The following is a 22,143-nucleotide window of genomic DNA, read 5'->3' as shown; positions in this document are numbered from 1 at the left end:
AGAACATCTGTTAACAATACATAACTGTTTCTATGAATATTTAGTAGTACTTATTATTTATTTTATTTATTTATTTATTTCAGTTTGATTACCGGGGAGGTCCACTGGGTGTTGGTAGCCCGTTTTCAGTGGAGGCCCGGGGAGAAAAGCTCCAAAACAAGGAATTATTACAGTTCAAATATTTTGATTCCAAAGGTAATATCAATGTACATGCAAAGTTATAGGAACTCTGAAATACAAAAATAATTTCAATAAACATGCAAAGTCATAGGCAGTCTGAATTACAAATATCAGGTAGTTTCAGTTTTGTTTAGGGAGAAGGGCGACCCATGATGAGTATGTTTTACTATGTAGGTCACTAGGTGTAATACTTTTAGAAGGGAACAGGAAGAAGAACAGGAGGAGGTTAGTCTGGGGCAAATGGAGTGGAAAGTTTAGGGTTTGTAGGCTGAAGAGTGCAGTTGCAGATTCTGTTATGATGGAGGTAGGAGTGAAGCTGAGTTTTGAAGTTATTTAGGTTGGAACATGTCCTAAGTGACACGGGCAGGGCATTCCATTTTTTAGCAAGTGTAAAGGATAAGAGAAGCTGGCCAGCAGGGTACTGGGGTTTTTGAACTGTGATCAGGTTGTGTTGAGAAGATCTAAGTGGTCTGAGGGGGGTATAATGGTGCAGAATATTAGAAAGGGCAGGGCATTTGGAGGGGTGTAGAAGTAGTTTGAAGGCTGTGGTGAGTTGGATGAGGTTAAGTTGATTGGGAAGTTCAAGCCACTTTAGGGAGTGAAGGGAGGAGCAGTGATGAGAAGAGGATTTGGCGTTAGTGGCAAATCTAGCGACTTTGTTGTAGCATAGCTCTAGTTTGGTGGTAAGAGAGGATGAAAGATTAGTGAGCAGGGGGGCACCGTATAGGAGGGTAGGAAGGAGGAAGGTAGAGGCAAGGGTTGCTCTGGAATGAGGGGAGAGGAAGTGGTTGTTTCTATAAAGTAGACCTAGTTTTATGTGTGTTTTTTTGATGTTCAGTTGGATATGGGAATTAAATTTTAGTTGATCGTCGATTGTGACACCAAGAAGTTTGGAGGAGGGTACGATTTCGATAGGGGAGTAATTGAGGCTGGAGATTTGGAATGACTTTTTGTCAAGAGAGGAGGATCTAGAGGGAGAGAAAAGGAGAATCTTAGTTTTATTGGCATTTAGGGAGAGGTGATTTTGTAGCATCCAGTTTTCAGTGGTTGAGAAGGCATTTTGGGTTAGGGCTTGGAGGTCTGTTAGGTTTGGGGTGGAGCAGATTAATGTTGAATTGTCAGCATATTGTACAATAGTTGTGTTGGGGATGGCTTTATGGAAGTCATTTATGAAGATATTGAATAGTAGTGGGCCGAGTATAGAATGTTGAGGTACTCCAGTAGGGGTAGGAAGAAAAGAATCCCTGGATTTGAACCCCCGTCTGCCTGTGACAAAATATACATCACACCTAGTGTTTATCAAACTGAGCTACTGCTGAATATTGATTGACTGATATGCACCTAGAGCTCACCTGGTAACAAACTGTGACCTGGCAATAGTGGTAGAGTGTTATACAAGACTGCAGTGACACTTGAACACATATGAATGAGATTCATACATGACAGAGAGGTGAACTGTGTATTAATATTTGGAATGCAGGTATGCACAATTAACCCATAGTGGGTGGGAATTTGTGTGATGTGTACAGATCATATCGGATTGCTGAACTGGCTACCTGACCCATATATAGTTGCACATGGTATATTTGCATTCTAAAGCTATTACAATTTCATACTTGCCTGCATCAGCATAACTACAATCAGGAATGCATACAGTAGAAATGCAATGGTTAACACAAGACAATCCTGAGATACACAATATACTTTGGGAATTCCTATTATAGGTTCAGATCGTACTGCAGAACAAATATGCATTATCTTGTAGTACAGCTCCACATCTACAGTTTAGCAAAACACTCTTTATTAGCAAACCTTCAGTCATTTAGTGGTATTATTCTTGTTCTTACTTCAAAGCAGTTGTCATATTCGATTTCATGACCAACAGCCCAAAATACACACATATTACACAACACACCTTTATTAGGGGAGACATCATGCAATGACTGGTATATATCTACAGTCTTTATTGATGAACAGTTGAAATAATGCAGGTGTTGCAATACAGCTGTAAATCCACAATTAATGCAGTAGGCACTTTTTTTATTTCCTTAACATTATTAATGCAGTAAAACTTTATTTCCTTAACATTATTAATGCAGTAGAACATTATTACCTTAACATTCTTAATGCAGTTGAAATTTTATTTCCTTAACATTATCAGGTTTCATGCTTTCATCTTTATTAAACTGTACCTAGCATTACTCAGTTATATCAGTCCAGGTCTATGACCACATTCATTGCAGTACAATCAAAACTGAATATACTTACTGCCAGTTACTAATTTACTCTTTCTTGTCTATATATGACTATAGATTGCAAGATACAGCTGTACTCACCACACTCACAGCCCAACCTGGCCAAGCACCCTGAATGGGCCTCTAGGGCGCAAGCTCTCTCCTCTGCAGCTGTGGGGAGAGAAAAACACCATTATGCATAGCTGTCTATCACACATTCGGAGTATAATTTGGTAAAGCAATGCTAACAATACTTAAAAACTGGTGGGACATTCCCATCTCTGGTATCTTGGAACCAGATGACCAAGAGTTCCCCCTTATGGCACTTCAGGTCATCATAATGATGATGCATCTTCTCACCTGTGCGGGGGATACCAGCTGCACTGGTGAGATCACATGCCAGACAGTCCCAGGCCTCTAATTTGTATTCCAACCCCTGGTACTGGCCCTGCAACAGGCGGATGTCATGGTATATTGCAAGGAGTCCAACCATGACCTTGGACTCCAGAATGCCCCACAATTGTGCCCTGAAGCACGCACCTTCTCCAACTCCTGCCATAGTCTCTGACAAGATCAAACTCCAACAGATTATGGCTGTATTCCTACATGTTGCATAAATAAGCCTGCTTTACCACCCTTTACTGCCATTGGTCTATTTTTAAAAATGCGTCGCTTCGCTTAGCATCTCGCAAACCCGCTGAACTCAGCCAAGCAGTGCTTAAACTAGCAATGCTTAGTGGTGCGCAAACCAGCTTAACAGGTCTGAACAGTGGTTAAACAGGCATTGCTTAGCAGTGCTTCTCACCGCTTACAGCTAAGCACAGCTAATACAGTCATTGTTTAAGCAGAGCTTGTCAAGGCTTAGCTGTGCTTAGCAGAGCTTAGCTGGGCACAGCAAAGCACAATTTCATAATGCATTTTAAAATTGTGTAATTGCAAACTACAATGTTTAATAACATGTCTGTGCATACATACATTATTCCATCAAAGGTTTACACATTCTTGTCATAATTCTGTATTTGCAACATAAATGCTTCATACCCTGTCTGTTTTTTTATACAAAATTTAATCAAGGTTTAATACTACTTCTCATACATGTGTATTTGCAAACTAAATTTAATAACCTGTCTGTGTAATCAAAAAAATTAAATTGGAATTTAAAAGATGTCTCATACTGTGTATTCATAAAATAACCATGGTGTGTATTTGAAGCCTGCACCTATGGCAGTCACTCTAACCATTCGGCTACATGGCCATGTGAAATGCCATTATACTTTTACATATATCTCTTCACTACATTTAAACATCGCTAAGCACCAAGCCGTGCTACACAAACATGCCCAGCTATGCTTAAACTTGACCTTTCCTAAATAATTAAATGTATCTGGTTTCTGTTTTTAGATGTCTGGCACATGTCCATTGCCGCATGCCACGCTGCACTGCACAAACACACAAAAAAATGTTAAATACTTTTTAAATACATTTCTGTCTGCCACTTTGACAGTGCAAGGAGTGTGTTACTCATCTCCAGACACACTAACACACTCCCTACACTGATGCACTAAGCATGATACATGGCTCTCCCACAGTATCACGGCTTCATTAACATGCAAGGTGCGCTGCCAAGGGGGATTTGAATACACAGCCACAGTACCTTCCGTGTAGGTCTTCCACTATTCCTGCATGGATTTTATTAAATCCCCAGGACAGTGTACTTTTGTATTTATTTTACTGGAAAATAGTACCATGGCAGGCATCCCTTTCTCACTGCAGATTGATTTTCATTCCCATCTCAATGGTTTGAGAAAAGAATGTTATGCACTGATAAAATTAAATCTGTGCAATATCAGTTGGTGACTATGACTGCATATAACTTTCATAAACAGCAATGTGTATGACACTGGAAGTTGTCTATGACACTGGAAGAATTAACATATCCTAAGCAGACAAAGCCATTTACAATTAATATATACCATATGTTAACACTTTGATACTTAATAATGTAAGCCATGGAAACGAGCTACTTATCACAAAAATCTGCATTTAGCAGTGCTATTATAAAAACAATCTGTCCTTACAACTGCATAATAAATCATTTTGTGCTGGTATTACAGGTGCTATATGGTAAAACGAAAATACTGGTGATGGCACGAGGAACGAAACAATAATCAAACTTCTTTAGCGTATACTTTATTTTCACCGTTTTCGTCTTACAACTTCTTCAGAACTAAAAACAGCACTTAAAAACTTCCATACTTATATATACATACTCATTTAGACTTCATTACATCACACCATTAACCAATTTCCATTTAAAGTGCCACAGTAAAATTTAAAATCTTAAGCCTATAAAAAAGTATTTATTTACATACAATTTCCTATAGTTCAAAAAATATTTAATATTAATAACTTCATCCAGTCCTGGTGTTTTATCTGCCTGAAGTTGTATTTGCCTCCAGGTTTCTCTTTGTTCTAAAAATTTCTTAAAATCACCTCCTCTTGCATCTAACTTAACTATTTCTAAGACTGAAAGAATACATTTTTTATATGTCCTGCATTCGACTGTATGCCTATATAAAGTGCTTTTTTTATCTCTGTTTTTGATATTATAATAATGCTTAAGATTTTAAATTTTACTGTGGCATTTTAAGTATACACTAAATAAGTTTGGTTATTGCTTCGTTCCTCATGCCATCACCAGTACGTTGGTTTTGTTTGTGGTTATTATACTGGTTGAAGTGTTCCTGTGGTTCGAGGTGTTATATGGTGTTAATTGCTACAAACAATACTACAACTTCTAACACCAGCATTGTCCTGTTAACATGCTTTAGTAATTAAGCTCTAAAATAGCATCATTGCACTGTGACTGCTTATTATACATTGTCAAAACAACCATTAGCTACAACGATGCTGGATTTGTAAGGTAACAAGATACAAATACATCATAGATTACCAAATAAATAAAATAGTACTTAAATCAGCCCAAGAATGCCTGAAAATAATAAAGAAAGGTAAACTAGTTGCTATAGTCCTGATTTTGCATTCGGTACTGACAACACTGCAGCAACCATTTCTGTTCCCACTATATACAAGCAAAGGATAAAAATGTCACACAGACAAACCATTCTGTAAAAATTGCAAAAAAATACCCAGGCAAGCTAGTGCCTTCATTGTGTAATACCTTAAAACTCCTGTAGTTGACGCCCATGGAATATATGCTAATGATTAAGGACATACCAATGTGTTTCAGTTACATGGCTTCTGAATGCCCATGACTGTGGCTATGGCTGAATTCAGCACAATAAAGCCAAACCCCATTAGGTGTATACATACCATGTTTCAGCATTTTTAACCTCATCAGTTTGGCATACATGGATTGTTTGGCTATACTTTAGAATCACAGGGCTAAAACAAGCCTGATATCCATAAATATTAAAGTTCCTGCAAGCTATCCCAAACAACATCCAAGCAAAGAATAATAATGGTTATGCAGTCAAACCATTCAGTAAAAACTGCAAGAAAGACCCAGCCAAGATAGGGTCTTCAGTATGTAATACCTTAAACCTCCTGTAGTAGAGACCCATGAGATATATGTAAATGATCACTTAAGGACATAACAGCATTTCAGCTACATGGCTTATGAATTTCCATAATGTGAATGTTTGTGTGTGTGTGTGTGTGTGTGTGTGTGTGTGTGTGTGTGTGTGTGTGTGTGTGTGTGTGTGTGTGTGTGTGTGTGTGTGTGTGTGTGTGTGTGTGTGTGTGTGTGTGTGTGTGTGTGTGTGTGTGTGTGTATCTATATATCTATTTTCTATTAGGTTTACTATCAAAATGTTGAAAACCAAAAAAAAAAATCTACTTACCTGATTGAACTGACATTCTGAATTTGGTAATATCACTTTACCGGAATGTCGAAGATCATCACCATGATGTCCGTATTTGACTAAATTCAGAATATCTGCTGGTGATGTCAGACCCTCAGGCATTTGTGCTGAAGCCGCCGTATGAATTGTATGCCCCCTGCACCCCCATGTGGAGGCTGTGCCCCCACACCCCTTGCAAATTATATATTCCAACTCCAAGATCACACTACAGTGAGGAAAAGTGTACATTTCATGATCCCAACTGTAGTGTGAACTGTTATCAGAACTTCAACTTTTTTTTTGGTTTTTTGGGGTTTTTTTTTTTGCAGGGAGGTTCCTTCTTTTTCCACATGGTACATTGCATCCCACTAACTTTATGTATACTGTGATGAAAGGACATACTGCCTGCCCAGCTAGCTGGATTTTTGTAAATAATTATATGTCATTGGTGAATATCAAAATGATGTGTACAAGATGCTTGTGTTACAAGTGTATTAGAACTGTATGTCATGTGCATATTAAACTGCTTGTACAGACGCTTGTGTTGAAAAGGGTATTTGCAGAGTACTGTTTGAAATACAGCCACAATGCGCTCTACTGGAAGAGAACAGAAATGGACATGCACTATTGTAACTGTGGAAACTGAAATACATGAGGTTAACTTCAAAAAAATATCTGAAATTAAATTACTTTATGGCTAGTCCATAAAAGATGGTATCTTTCTGACACAGCAAGAGGCCCAATGTCTGTACTAGGAAACTTTCTGTATTGTCTTTAGGGTGAAATAATTACTAGTCTTGAAAGCATGAAGGAATGCATTTGTTTTATGACTTCCAGCATCTGCTATAGATCTGAGGAGAAGCCCTTCTCTGTATATTTTTACAGGTAGATTTGAAATACTGCCAGCTTTATCAGTGGTTGCTTGGCCTGGGAACTAGCAGTCAGATGACAAGAAATTACATCATTCTGCAAGTTATCCCATCAGTAATATTTGAGATATTAATTTGAGAAGTCATTCTGTATTCTGTCTTGGACCTGACAGCAACTAGAAGATCCATTCACCACATCTGCCTTGCTCTATTAGTAAGTTCCTAGATTATAGTAATTCTCTTAGATATAGTCAGGAATATAGTGAAACTTAGTTTAGATATTTTCCTTTATTTGACACTGTCCTGCAATGTTGCTTTAAATATTTCCTGTGGTTTTGAACTCTGATGTCACTGTGAATATATATTTAGTATTGTCTTGTTCTTTTATTATTTATTATTAAATATATTTAAACCTTTCATTGTGGCTGATCTGTGTAGAGAAGTTTTGAGAGTACTTGCATATTTGTTTGGTGACACTGTGTGGGCCACTCCTAATAGCCTTGCTCTTGGTCAAACTACCATTTGTGTTAATATTAATATTACACAGTAAAACTGGACACCCTTTGTTAAGGTCCTTAAAGTAGCTGATAAGGAGTTGACTGGTGGCAGTGGTAATTACCTTATAGTCTGGGAAGAAGAGGGCATAGCTAGTAAACCTGTGCCAGCCTTTCCCAGGTGTGTGTGTGTGAGTGTGTGTGTGTGTGTGTGTGTGTGTGTGTGTGTGTGTGTGTGTGTGTGTGTGTGTGTGTGTGTGTGTGCGTGTGTGTGTGTGTGTGTGTGTGTGTGTGTGTGTGTGTGTGTGTGTGTGTGTGTGTGTGCACGTGCATGTGTGTGTGTGTGTGTGTGTGTGTGTGTGTGTGTGTGTGTGTGTGTGAGCTGCTTGGGTAGGGACACGAAGCACTTGTTGGACAGAGAGGGTGCTGGAGGTCTTACCTTGGTCACTCAGCTGAGATCTCAACTCGATAGCTGTGCCAGTGGGGAGTCTTATTGGGAATCTGGAGAAAGAGTGAGGAACCAGCCCCGGACTGACTGTGATCTCTGTGTGCTCTTAAGGAAAATTGAACTTAATGCAAATAGCTGCATCTGGAAATACTGTGCGTGTACTTGTCATCCTCTCAGTGAATGTCCTCTACTGTTGCCAGTGGTGAGGACTGGGCTCCTTGATTACTGGCCAGTGGGAGGGGTCATCACATATACTAGCTCAGAGATCACACAACAATGCATGCAAAGGGAAAGCCCCTACCCACACAGTTAAATGATATAGAAACAGATGCTGCTGCTTCTCAGTGCAGTACCATAGAATCACAACCCCATAATACACCAAAATCCCAAACACACAACACAGATCAAGCATCAACAACCCATAACAGTACAGATCTCAATAAATTAACAGAGGTGCACTGTTATGGAAAATAAAAAAATTACATTATTTAACTAATCCTAAACATGCCTAAATTACTTTAATGTAACGAACAATTGAAGTACTTGCAAAAGACACAATTCAAGTATAACTGATATGTATATACATATATATATATATATATATATATATATATATATATATATATTTTATATTGTGCCATCAGGTTTTAAGAAACTCGAAACTCATATGATCAGCACCATATGATCTATATTTTTGCAGGGGGAGAGCCCCCTATGTGCTGCATACCCCCTAAAAAGTATATATACCAACTCCAACATCGCACTACAGTGGGGAAGAGTAAATTACCTGATCCCCACTGTACCATGTTCTATATGGAAGTGCTTCAACGGGGAATTTACCCTTTTCCCCACTGTAGAGCAGTCTCAGAGTTGATGATATATATAGGGGTGCAGGCGTGCTTGCCCCCCCCTGAAAAAAACTTAGATTTGTTCTTTTTTTTAATTTCAAGTATTCAGAAACTCAATCATATGGTCTCAACCATATAAATTTCGAGTTACCAAATACACACAGATACAGTTTGTATCAGATAAATCTACAAGCTTCTGCCATGTATTCTAGAACACTAATATAAAGTGTCAGAGACTGCTGTGTATTACAAAGGTCTAAAGTCATAATTCATAGTGTCTTTAAAAATACTACAAATGTTGCATCAAGCTCATTCTGGAAAATCCAGAATGAAAAGCTTAACCAGATTATACAGTATGTATTATTACCAGGCAAGGATCAGAGTCTAAGAAAAGGAGTATAGATGAATGATGAATGTCAGTCAAACAGTTTATCACCAGAGAATGCATTGTTATACCAACATGAATAGCCAGAAAAGCTTTGGTTTGGACTGCATGTGGAATGTATAAGTTCATTCCTTGCAGAAATGTTTCTGCTTCTGCTAAGTGCTTATTCAGAGTGGATAGAGACTAGTAAGTCTTATAACTAGTGATAACATTTTATTACTTAGTTGTATAAATTGTGTTGCCTTATAATTCTGTCATTACTGAGAAACCCCTCTACAATTTATATACCTTCAGATTTATTAGTAATGTTCATATCTAGTTACCATTAAGCTCATATTGTGCATCTGTTCAGGTTTTGGCTAAGAATGATCTTACCAGTGTACTTACCTAGTTGATAAGCAAATGCACATGTGACAAAATGGATGGGTATACCATGAAATCTCCTATCATAAATGCAACTGCTGAAAAGCTGAGACAAAGTTTTTGCATGTGGTTTGAATATGTGTGATTCAGCAGCATTAATATGCATGATTTTTCATTATGTTAGCACTGAAGGTATTTACAAATACATGTAATCGTCCATTAAAAGTAGGTGTAGCACTGTAGGCATTTACAGTAATTAAACTTAATGGTTCAGGATTTAGTTTTATCATATTAAGAGTTTTATTCATTATCATTTGAAATGTCAGGACCCTTTAGAGTGAGTCCTGAAACATGGACACTAAATTGCCCAAAGAATGGATTTACATATATCATGTCAAAGATGGTCATTTCTCAGAATATTCTCTTTTTTTCTGGGGTATGGCAATTTTAGAGTTGTCATTTATAAGTTTGCGAGGGTCGGGAGGACTTGCCCCCACAGGGTGGTCAGGGACTTGCTCCCCTGCAAAAATAAGTGTAAAAGAGAAGAGCAATCTTCAAGATTCACTCTTCCCTTGATTTTTGGTCTTTTCTTTTTTTGTTTTTTCAGAACTCGACATTTAAGTGTCAACAATTTAATATGGAGCCATTTTATTAGTACTACAGTAGAATTTATTAAGCTGTGTCTGCTCTGTGTTTTCACACTACACAGAAAAGTAAACTGAATACAGAATGTGCTGAGGAAAGTTATAAGATAAGGTGAACATAGACTTCTCAACTATGCCTACATTGGAGATACTGTACATACCTACGTTTAGGCTTGATTTACCCATTGTTGTGGTGGGTACCTATTTTTAGAGGTATGTACCTATTTTCAGGATTGATTTTACCCCTTTACACAATTTTCTGAATCACCCCTCATCACAAATGATTTTGGAGTGTAGAACATGGGAAATCATTCTACATATCCAATATACTGGTGACGCAACAATAATTTAAAGAAAGAGGACTCAAATCTTACATCTCTTTTTCAGAAGCAAAAATAAATGACTTTCTGAGGTAAAATTTTACAATATCATTCATTACAGTCTATAGATTTTACAGTATTTTAAAGTTGTGTTTCTGATTAGCATCCCAAAATCCTACTGGAAGTAGCAAAAGTTATGTGTTTTTCATTATTCAAATCTTATGCTAATTAGGTACCCAGCTTTTTGGCTACATGTGCCTTCTTTTCAAGAGTCTTTGTACCTGTTTTCAATCTCTACAGGTAGAGAGGTATTGGAATGTAGCCTTGAAACATCTGTGCATAACTGCAGAATGCTTTATTTATAGCAGATACTGTGTGAAAAAAAATGCAAAGTTTATCCCAGATGTGCGGAGAAAAGTACAAGTTGTGTAAGATAAATTGCTGTAGCAGTGGATGTTCAAATGATCACTGCTGCAGTAGCCTCTGCAATATGGGTTATATTCTGCTATGGCTATATCAGCTGGCCAGCTTCCAAAGCTTAAGGCACCTTCCACGCACTCAAACTGTCAAACAGCTCAAGCTGAGCTGACTAAAAGACAAGTTTGGGCACAAACCCCTTCAGAGATTTCCTGCCAGCAGAGAGAAGAATGCTGAGCCCTGAAAGGACAAAATGTCTCCACCCTGGCATAAAAAATACACCAAAAAACAAGGGGGATGGAGGGATAGAGCAGCTATTGCAAACATGAGCATTAAACATCTACAGTTATGCTGAGTTCAACTTATACAACTGTACTGTTCTTCATATTGACACTGCTGCAGTAGCCTTAGCTATATATGTAGATTACCATAGCTAACTATATTTGGGGGGTGGAAGGAGAAAAGTCCAGGAGCCCCTGGAAAATGGTTCTAGCAAAGCATGTTCTAGACCTAGAGAAGGAATCCAGCTCAGAGCCTGATCCAGCACTAGGTGACCTAGGAAGACCAAAAATAATGGTTTACTATCAAATTGTCGATCCCGTTTTGTGCGACACGCATTGCCCGAACGCGGAACTGCGAACGTCACTACACCGACGCCCAGATGTGCGAACGGCAAAATCTCGCCCCCATCCGACCCATGGTAGCATGGGTGTGGAGGTGTTGCGCGGCCGGTAATGTCCATCGTCGGAGTTTTGCGGTTTCGGTTCGCTATCAAAACGGTTTCGGTGTTTCGGTTCGCGCAAACGCGTCAATGGGGTCGCCGTTCGCATGGAGTGCATTCGAACATTTAATAGTAAACCAAAAATAATACATGTTAATGAAAATACCATTTAGTAACATTTAATAAGTGCTTTCATCTCAAAAGATTTCTTCAGACTGAATGAAATACAACAAATCACATAATTTATATCAAAACATCATATGACTTAAATAATTAAAATTAATTAGTAAATTGATTAATGTCTAACCCCTTTTCTTAAAAAAAAAAATTCCTTATCATTTAGTCTTGGAGGGTTGCAGGCTTCCAACCAATATTCCCTCCAGTCTAATTCATCTTCAGCATCAAAACTGCTCATAAATTCTTTTACCTAGTCTAAAACCAAAAATTTTAAATAAACCTTACATTTTCTTTCAGAATAATATTTGCTTAAAGCATTATTTCTATCACCTATACGAATAGCATGTACTTGCTCATATACTCTTTGATGCAATTCTGTTGTTATCCTGCCTACATAATGTGCTGGGTAGGACAAAGAAATAACTAAATACACTACATACCTAGATTTACAAGAGAAATAACCATAAACATAAATGTTCTTGTTTCTAATGATCGTGTCTGTTTTATCTGCTTTTAAATACTGACAATAGCTGCAACTAAACCATTTAAACATCCTTGTTTTGTTACTTATTTGTTTTGCTTGTCCTAACTTGGATTGAAACCTATCTTTTAAACTTGCCCTCTTTTGTTAAAAAAAATACATTTGTCTCCAATTGTTTTCTTAACCTCTGGAAAACTGTGTAAAAATCTTCCAATTTTCTCTAATAATATTTTTTATATTGCTTTCATCTAAAGAAAATTGTACTACCATTCCAGTTCTGCCATCTCTATTGTTAATTTTGGTTGTGCATTTTTTAATTAATTTCCTTTCTCTTGATCATGACATAGGTAATTGCCTAGGGCCTGCAGCCTTGGGTGGGGTGGGGTGCCCACTGGCTGGGTGGCTGCCACAAAACTTATATTTTTAGTAGAATATGTGAGTGAATCATACTAAAACCACACACACATTTAAACGTTGGAGCAGACCACAGGATTTTTATGGAGAATTGCCTCCATGTGTAAGGCCTCAGTTAGGGATGGCAGGTTGGTTAACTTATTTAGGTTCAAACCCTATACCTTGATTACAGGAGAGAAGAGCCTGAATCCCCTACACCAACTATCAAACTGTCATTGGCAGGTACATTTTCAAGGGCTGTTGAATTTCAGTGCATTTTCAAAGAAATGTTGAGATTCTGTGCATTTTCAAAGAAGACTGAGTTTCTGTGTATTTTCAAAGAATGTTGCATTTAAGTGCATTTTCCAAAAACTGTTGAGTTCCAGTGCATTTTCAAGGACTGAGTGTCAGTGCATTTTCAAAGAATGTTGAGTTTCTGTGGATTTTCAAAGAATGTTGAGTTCCAGTGTATTTTCAAGGAAAGTTGGGTTTCTGTGCCTCCAAAAATGTTTTTTCAATGGACTTTCAAGGAATTGTGAGTTTTAAGGGAAAAGAAGTTTATTGTTGCTCGTGCTAAGTCTGTTTTCAATGTGTAACTGTTTTGTTTAGCAAACAGTCATTGTCAGTGTTTGTGCTACAAAACATGCAAGCAATGTAAGTAGCACAACAGGTAGTGTACTTGCCTTTAGTGCAGAAAGCTGTGGGTTCTACTCCCACACTATACAGATGGTGAGCTAAGGCTCGTATGACTTTTAAGGGTGGATGAGGGTGCTGTACTTCAGAGGTTGTTGTCCTTTGCATGAGATGCCTAGTAACTATGAACCTGTTATTGGTTTGATAGCCATTCTCTGTTGCAATATTACCAGCTTACCATTTTTAATGTAACATGGGTAATTTATTCTTCAAGGGCAGCAGGCATTGAATTTGTACATGAAACACTGAAATGTAAAGTTGTTTGCCAGCAGCAACCTCTTCATTAGTTGTAGACCTCTTTAATGTAGAATTATTCAGATGACTTTTACTTCTGCAGAGATTGTGTATATTGACTGATACTGGTGGATTAAAATAGTGGCCTTTTCAGGCTGAAATATTCTGTAATGGGTAGTTCTGTCATTTTGATTCATACATTCTGTTTCATTGTTTACTGGAAAAATGTTCAACCCTGTAAATTTAAAACACACTCTAACAAGTGGTGTATTATACAGTAAATATAATTTAATGGAATCAGGATGGTGCATCAAAGAACACATGCATGTATGCATGCTCCTGTGCAAGGGGCCTACAGCCTGCAGTTTGAAAACAGCCCAAAAGAAACTTAATCTGCCACTGGATGTGGGTTTCAATGCCATCTCAATGAATGTGAGTTTCAAGGGCAGATTTCCTGAAATCAAGATCTCCTCCCCCCTGCTCCAAAGCAGCCAGTCACCACTGATGTGTCAGATTGTTCATGCTAAGTCTGTTTTCATTGTGAGACTGTATTGTTTTGTTTAGAAATGGCTATCAGTGTTTGTGTTATAAATTCTGAAATAAAAGTTTTAAACATCTTTAATCATTGCAGAAGTAAAGAAGAAAATAGTGTGCACAATGACAGGTCTTAGCAGGGTTTATGATAACTGGGGAGAAATAGACGAGCAATGTGACACTAGAATGGTTGGGGAAGGTGCTGCTGGGGGGCTGCTGGGGGTCCTGATCCACTACCCTGCCTAAGGCCTCATTTTACTATGATCTGGCTCTGATCTAGCTTATAGTGCTTTGTAAAAAAAAAGTATGTACAGAGGAACAGGTAGCAGCTTGTATAATACTTCTAAAATCCAACTCTTTCCAAAAAGCCATAAAAGATGCCAAGGTCCTTGTAGAGTGGGCCATAATCCTGCCTGGAATACATTTGTCATGATGATTATAAAATGATGAGTATAATCAAAGGTAAGAGCCTTAGACAACAATTTGGAAATAGTCAATTTTACACTGGTTGTCCATTCTTCTTACCTTCATATGAAATGAACAATTGATCCAATGATCTGAAAGATTTATTTCTGTTGAGATAGTGCCTGAGTTGTCTGTGGACCAAGGTATGGAGTATCCTTTCTCTCTCATTTTCAGGTTCAGAAAAGAAAATGGGGAGCTGAATAATCTGGCTTAAAGTACACTTAGATACCACTTTAAGCATGAAATAAGGATTAGTTCTAAAATAAATACTGTCCTTGTGGAAAATGAGGTAGGAGTGACTCACCATAAGAGTTTGCAACTCAGATACCCTCCTTGCAGGGGTCAGAGCAATCAATAAAACTGTTTTCTATGTTAAGAACCTCACGTCCACCAGATTAGCTGATTTAAATGGAGCAAGTGTTAGTTTCTCTAACACAAAATTAAGATCCCAAGGAGGTGTCACCCCTTTACTTGGAGGGTTCTTATGCAAAACCCTTTTCAAGAATATTTTAACATATGACTGCATTGAAAGAGGAGGCATCATGGTTAGACATGCAGAAATGGCTGACAAATTAAACTTGACAGAGGAATAAGAAAGTTCATAGAATAGTAACTCACACAAATATTGTAAAACCAGAGAACAGCTAGCCCTGACTGGGTGCTGATTATGCTGTTGGCACCAACTAGAAAACCTTTTCCATTTGTTAATATATGATTTCCTAGCAGCAAGCTTTCTTGTCTGCATTAGTACCTGCTGCATGTTCTCAGAAAGCAGGTGCCTTAAATAAATTGAGACCATATCATCCAGGCATTCAGGTGAAGATGACTGATGTCGGGGCATATCAAACACACCTGTTCTTGTGTGAGTAGATCCATTCTCTGTCAAAGCTTGTGGTAATTACCCCTGCCCATTTCCAAAAGAAGGAAGAGCCATGACTGCCTGAATCAGAATGGAGTCACCACATTGATCTTGGGGAATTCCTTCTGAATCTTCAGAAGTACCCTGGATATTAGTGGAAAAAGTGGAAAGGCATACAAGAACATTCCTGTTCAGAGAAAGAAAAGGCATCTGTCTTCCAGGCCTTCTTGCATGGAGTCCAGGAACAGAAATTTTCCTGTCGAGTGTTAAGAGAGCAGGCAAAGAGGTCTACTTGAGGAACTCCCCACAGATGGAACAAATCTTGGAATACCCCCTTATCTAGTTTCCATTCATGAGGGTCTGCCCTGGTCCTGCTCAATTTGTGTGCCACACAGTTTTGCCTGACAGAATATAGGATGCCTGTTGAGTGAGAGTATACTGTGAAGCTATATGCCAAGCTAACATGGCTAGTCTTCAAAGTGGTTATGACCTACATCCTCCTTGCTTGTTGATGTACCACATCACTGTGGTATTGTCTTTAACCAATTGAAGAGGTCCAGGGGACCAAAGATGGTTCAGAAAACTGAGTGCCTTGATCAGGGCAAGCATCTCCTTGATATTTATGTGCTTGCTTCTGTCTTTGGTGTCCCACACCCCTACACTTTTCTCTCTCCTGAAACTGATCCCTAAGGAAAGTCTGAAGCATCTGTGGTAACTGACTGCTTTGCAGCAGGAAGGCATAAGGGGAGACCTTGACTTCAGGAAATCTATTGCCCCACCAAGTGATTTCTCTTCTGATAAACCCCAGTATTGGGATATGAAAAGACAAAGGGTGTTGATACTATTTTATCTTTCTCATGTGGAGTCTTGCCAGGGGTATCTTGAGAATCATAGATGTTATGAAAACAAAAATCCTGAGGTATTCCCTTGCAGTGACCACAGTCTGAGTGGAAAACCTTAGAAATAGATCTAAATAAAGATCGATTTTTTCCTATCAAAGAAAAGTTCTTTGAACCGAGGTGACTAATTGACATCTCAGGAACACAATCCTGTATAAGGGAGTCAAGAAAGACTTTTGAATGTTCTCTTGGAATCCCAGCTTTTTCAAGAAATCTCTCACCCAAGCAAGAGATTCCAGACATTTTGAAAAGACTCTAGAAAGATAAGCAAGTCATCTAAATACTGAAAAATATGGATACCCTGTAATCTGCAATGAGCTATAACTGGAGCTGCTGCTAAACACTTTGTGATCACTGTTGATACAGTGGATAGTCCAAAGGGTAAGGCAGATAACTGATAATGTAATACAGACACACAAAACCTTAAGAAATGCCTGAAGTCTGGATGAATAGGAATGTGATGATAAGCATCTTTTTTAAGTCTGGTCTTACCAGGAAACTTAAAAGAGGAAGCAGAGGCAACAAGTTATGAATCGTGATGATTGGATGGAAAATAGGAAATTCACCTCGGGGATCACCTCTGTGGCTCTGCTCGACAGGGGCACAAGAAAATAATTTTCTTGGGTGGCGAAAGCCAGGGTACCTTTTTGGCTAGGCTTATATAGGCCCTAGGGCCAATAGCCTAGTACCTACTTATGAACCTATGAACCTAAGAATGTACAAGGGTATATGTCTTGTTACTACTGTGGAGGAAATGGAAATAGCTTGTATCTTGTATGCAAAGATTTGCTTTCCTGCTGCAAAGTTGTTTCTGTGGCAAATATAGATAAGACACTCTTAGTGTGTTTTGTGGGTTCATTAGTATGATAGGTCAAATCCAGAGTTGTGTAAAAATCTGTAGCATGTGTTAAAATGTATTTTGTAATGTTGTCATATTTTTTTAATTAATATTTTCTTGGCGCTCGGCTTAGTGCAAACACTGAAACAGATAAATATTTTAAAATTCATGTTACATCTATGATAAGGACAGTATAAATGAGAGCTGTGAATCTACTGTGTGGGTAACACACTTGGTAAACATGATGAACTACACAGCACATAGGATAAGTAAATCATGGTTCAAGTCCCACATTTTTCTTTTAATGATAAAAATTAAACACTTTTTACAATAATAATGCATGTTGAACTTTGTCTGTCTCATTTGCACATTGCTCATTTTTGCACAAGCACCCCATAATGCTGGAGTCAATAAGGAGATATTTTCAATTTCATACAGATACATTGTTCCATCTTTTGCGTTCCATCATTCAAACACACTAAGTAGTGTTATGAGGTGGTCAGTATGCATACACAACACCTGCTGACAATAAAGAGACAATGTCAATTTCAAAAATATACATTGTAACATCTTTAGCTTTCTATCGTGCAAACACACTAAGCAGCATTGTGCAGAGGTCAGCATGCCTCCCTAACACCTGCAGACAATAAACAGACATTGTCAACTTCTAAAAAGATACATTGTAACATGTGTGGTCTTCCATTGCACAATCACACTAAGCAGTGTTGTGTGGTGTTCAGCATTCTTGCATTGTAATGAATGTAAACATTACATCTACTGTCTAGCTCTACATGTGGCAACAAATGTAAGTAAATGGTGATAATCCAGGTGCACCAGGGTTCTAATCCAACAAACTCTAAGTTTTATTAATGCTGGTCCACTGTAATTTAGATAAACATTAGCAATATAAAATCATTATACAAATAAAAATAAGTACATACAGCAGGTGGATTGAGCATACAAATGATATCATATTTATTATATGTCTAATTGTGGGTATCAGTACAATTAAAGTTCTGCAATTAAAAATTAATTTTCTAAACTTTCATGTCCATACATGGCTAACCACTCAGCTCTTAAATGTGTGTATGTATATAAATAAATAAATATATATTCACTTCATAATAATCTCGAAAGACTGAAATCTCGAATTTCAGTTTTTCGAGACCATGAAATTGAATCCACACAACACCGAAAGCCCAAAACTGTGACATTTAAAACACAGAAAACACAGCAAACACTGGGCCACACATATACCACAACACACACACCACAAAATAAATAAACAAAACAACACACATCCACAAACCTACATCACAAATAAGCAGGGGGGCAATCTCCCTGCACCGCCTATGTGGGGGGCTGCGCCTCCCATGCTCCCCCTACTTATATATACTAACTCCAAGATTGCACAAACAGAAAACAAATCAAACTCACACACACACACACACATTCTACAGTCTCACACACACACACACACACACACACACACACACACACACACACACACACACACACACACACACACACATATATATCAGCACACTCACATGCACTCAAACTCCCACCTAAAACCCTTACAAAACACTCACTTACTTGACATTACACCTAATTCCACACACAGCACTGCACACCATACACATACAACCCCAGACATTATGTAGAGTAAAGACATAACCATGAATTAGACATATTCAAATTTGCGATTATGCACTTTCGTTATTTCAAATCTTCGACTTTATAGTTTCAAGATACTGAAATTCGACATTTCAGTATTTCGAGATTATAAAGTGTTATATATATATATATATATATATATATATATATATATATATATATATATACATATATATATATATATATATATATATATATATATATATATATATATATAAACTAATGAGCATGTCTGACAAACAAGCCCTCAGTTGCAATGAGCACTCTGACAGTAATGATTGTAAAAAATGCACTTGTTGCCTAGCCTTCCCTGTAGCAACTGATGCAAGTTCATGGCCCCATAACAAGAGGGTCAGGGTTCTGATCTAGCACACTACAAATTTTATTAATACTGTTGCAGGATTTTTTTTTTTAAATAAAGACAATATAAAGATAATTATACATGATAACTATGTATAGCAGTGGATATCATATGAATTATATGTGAGACTGTGAGTATACTGACAATTATGTTTTTTTAAATAAAAATGTCTTTCTGCCCTGAGATGGACTTCATAATTCAATGATAGCCATGTACACATGAATGTATAAACCAAGACTTTGTCAGGTCACACACATACATGGTTAACCACTCACTCTTTAACGTGCCTATATAATTAATGAGCATAGATTGAAAACACTTCTTCTATGGCAATGGAGAAAAGGCACCTATGTTAAAGAATATGTATTCTCTGCCTCACGTAGGTTTGAATCCCACATTGAACAAATTGTTGTTATCTGTGTATGAAGCCATGCAAAAAATGCATTAAATCATAAAATGTATACCCTCTAATCCATGTCTAAAAAGTTAAGTCATCTAGCAGGTGCAGCAACATACAAGACATGAACTAATGTCAACTGACACATTACCCTTCCTATTTCAGAAACTGCCTTCCTCTCTGTTTGGCATTGTTACTCTCTGTTTAACATCAAGCAAATGTGGTTGGCATGGTTGTGTGGGTTTGTGTACTAGTTGTAAAACAGGATATCATGATTTGGAGGGAAAACACTTTAACTGTTGCTGTTTGATCTGTGTGGATATAGCATGAGCTAGGTAGGAAGATGCCCAATTTAGGGATCAAAGATAGATTTTAGAGTAGTCCAGAATATTGCCAGGGGACTATACCCAGTCTGAATATAAATCAGAGACATGGAATAGTCTTGCCAAGGTTGTCTTCAGTGTAACTGGCATTGATTGTAGACACCATTTCTATGACCTGAAAAGGGGCAAACAGGAGCAACTCAACCAATGGCTGGATGAGTTTAGGACTGCTGACACCCCAAAGTTATGCTAGTAAACAAATAGCGATACTTTAAATTATATACAAAGCTGGAGGAAGCCAAGACCAGTATGCATAATGCTCTTCTCTTTTTCTCTCCTCTTTATATTACAGCTACCCAGGAGATTTCAGTAAATAGGGAGGCCCATGCTAAATGCTTAGAAAAACTAAGAGAGGCAAGGGGTACGTATGCACCACAAATTATTATTTTATTAAAAGTATTGCTGTTCTATACATAAGTAGCAAATTAATCATGCACATCTTAAACTATAAAATCTAGCATGCATGCTTTATTCTGTAGCTCAAGATAATTCTAGGAGCCAATTGCAATAGTGTATTCAGATGTTGTGGGTTCAGATCCCACAAGTAACAACTACTTAGTAAAAAAAATGGAAAATAAAAAATGTAGAGAATGAGAGAGCATATGAGAGATATAAAACAACATAGTCCTACTAATTCCTTAGCTAAACATATTATAGAGACATCAGTAGAACATACATTTAGATTTAAAGTAATAGAAGTAGTAAAAGAGAATGGCCAGTTGGGTGATATTAGTAATGTTACAGAATACAAGGAATTGTTCTGGATATATACTTACAAGCAGATAAAGAAGGAGGTTTAAATGGCGAGGTCTCTTTAAAACCTAGACTGAAATGTAGATGTTTGTGATGATTGTAATTAAATCATGTGATTTTTAGTTTTTTTGTTATTGGGTTTTCGTATTTTAATTTGTGTTATTGTATAAAAGAATATTTGATTGAGTAAATGTAGGGTGTGATGAAGTAGAGTTATTTCTACGAAAGCGCTTACCGTGTTTTTTACATGTTTTTATTAAAGTTTTCTGTCATTTGCAAACACGTTTGTTTTTTATTACTATTTATTTTATGTGTAGTCGGTTTTCACTTGGTGTTTTTCTATTATTTAATAAAAATATTAATTTTGACAAAATTAGCATAAATGCCATGTTGTTAACTTAATCTGTATTATTTTTAAAGGCATACATACAACATACGCATATTGCAATGATTATTTGGATCAATTCCCAGTCCTATTTAGTATTTTTAAAAAGTATAGTTAACATAAAAGTACAAATATATTTCTATTGTAGTAATTCACTGTATGTGACATATGATGGCTCTAATTATTATTATTTTTTTCTCTTACCTAGCCACTTATCTCACTTTTTTATTTATATATGTGATCACAATGTTCTGATGTCATACTTTTCTGACAAATGACAAAATGATTTTCAGCACAGAGAGGTAGGCCAACTAGTGCAGCTCAGCCTCCCACCTCTCCAATGGCTGCTGCATCGACGCCCAGAACATCTAGGACCCAACCAGGTAATATTGCCTCTGCAGCCCCTAAACTACCTGGGCCCTCAACATTAGGCAGTATTACCCTGGCAGCTGGTGCAGTGGTGCTCTCCAGAAATATTGGTGGAGGTGGGGATTTTGTCTCCCACCAGGAGCTGCCAGGCATGGTGCACGAGGTCATAGAAGATGCCATTGGTGCACGCCTAAGGCATATGGAGAAGATGCTCACTGGAATGCTGAGAAAACAAAAACATCAAACACTCCAACAGAAAGCTGAGGAAGGGGACAGTGATAAGAGTACTGAGGGTGAGGACTAGATTCTCACTGTCCCATGTTAGATGGGCATGGGCCACTGATGTCCCCTCTCTATCCCCAATCATAGTGTCCCCCAACCTTTTGTGTCCCTCCCCATTTCTGTCTCTATCTTGTTTGTCCTGTTTGTCTGCACCCACTTCCTCATCTACCCTACTTA

The sequence above is a fragment of the Protopterus annectens genome, chromosome 3.part0 (assembly GCF_019279795.1).
Source record: "Protopterus annectens isolate FY-2018-M chromosome 3.part0, PAN1.0, whole genome shotgun sequence".
In the NCBI taxonomy this organism is placed as follows: Eukaryota; Metazoa; Chordata; order Ceratodontiformes; family Protopteridae; genus Protopterus; species Protopterus annectens.
The sequence above is the reverse complement of the archived record's forward strand: the minus strand, read 5'-3'. Positions refer to the sequence as shown.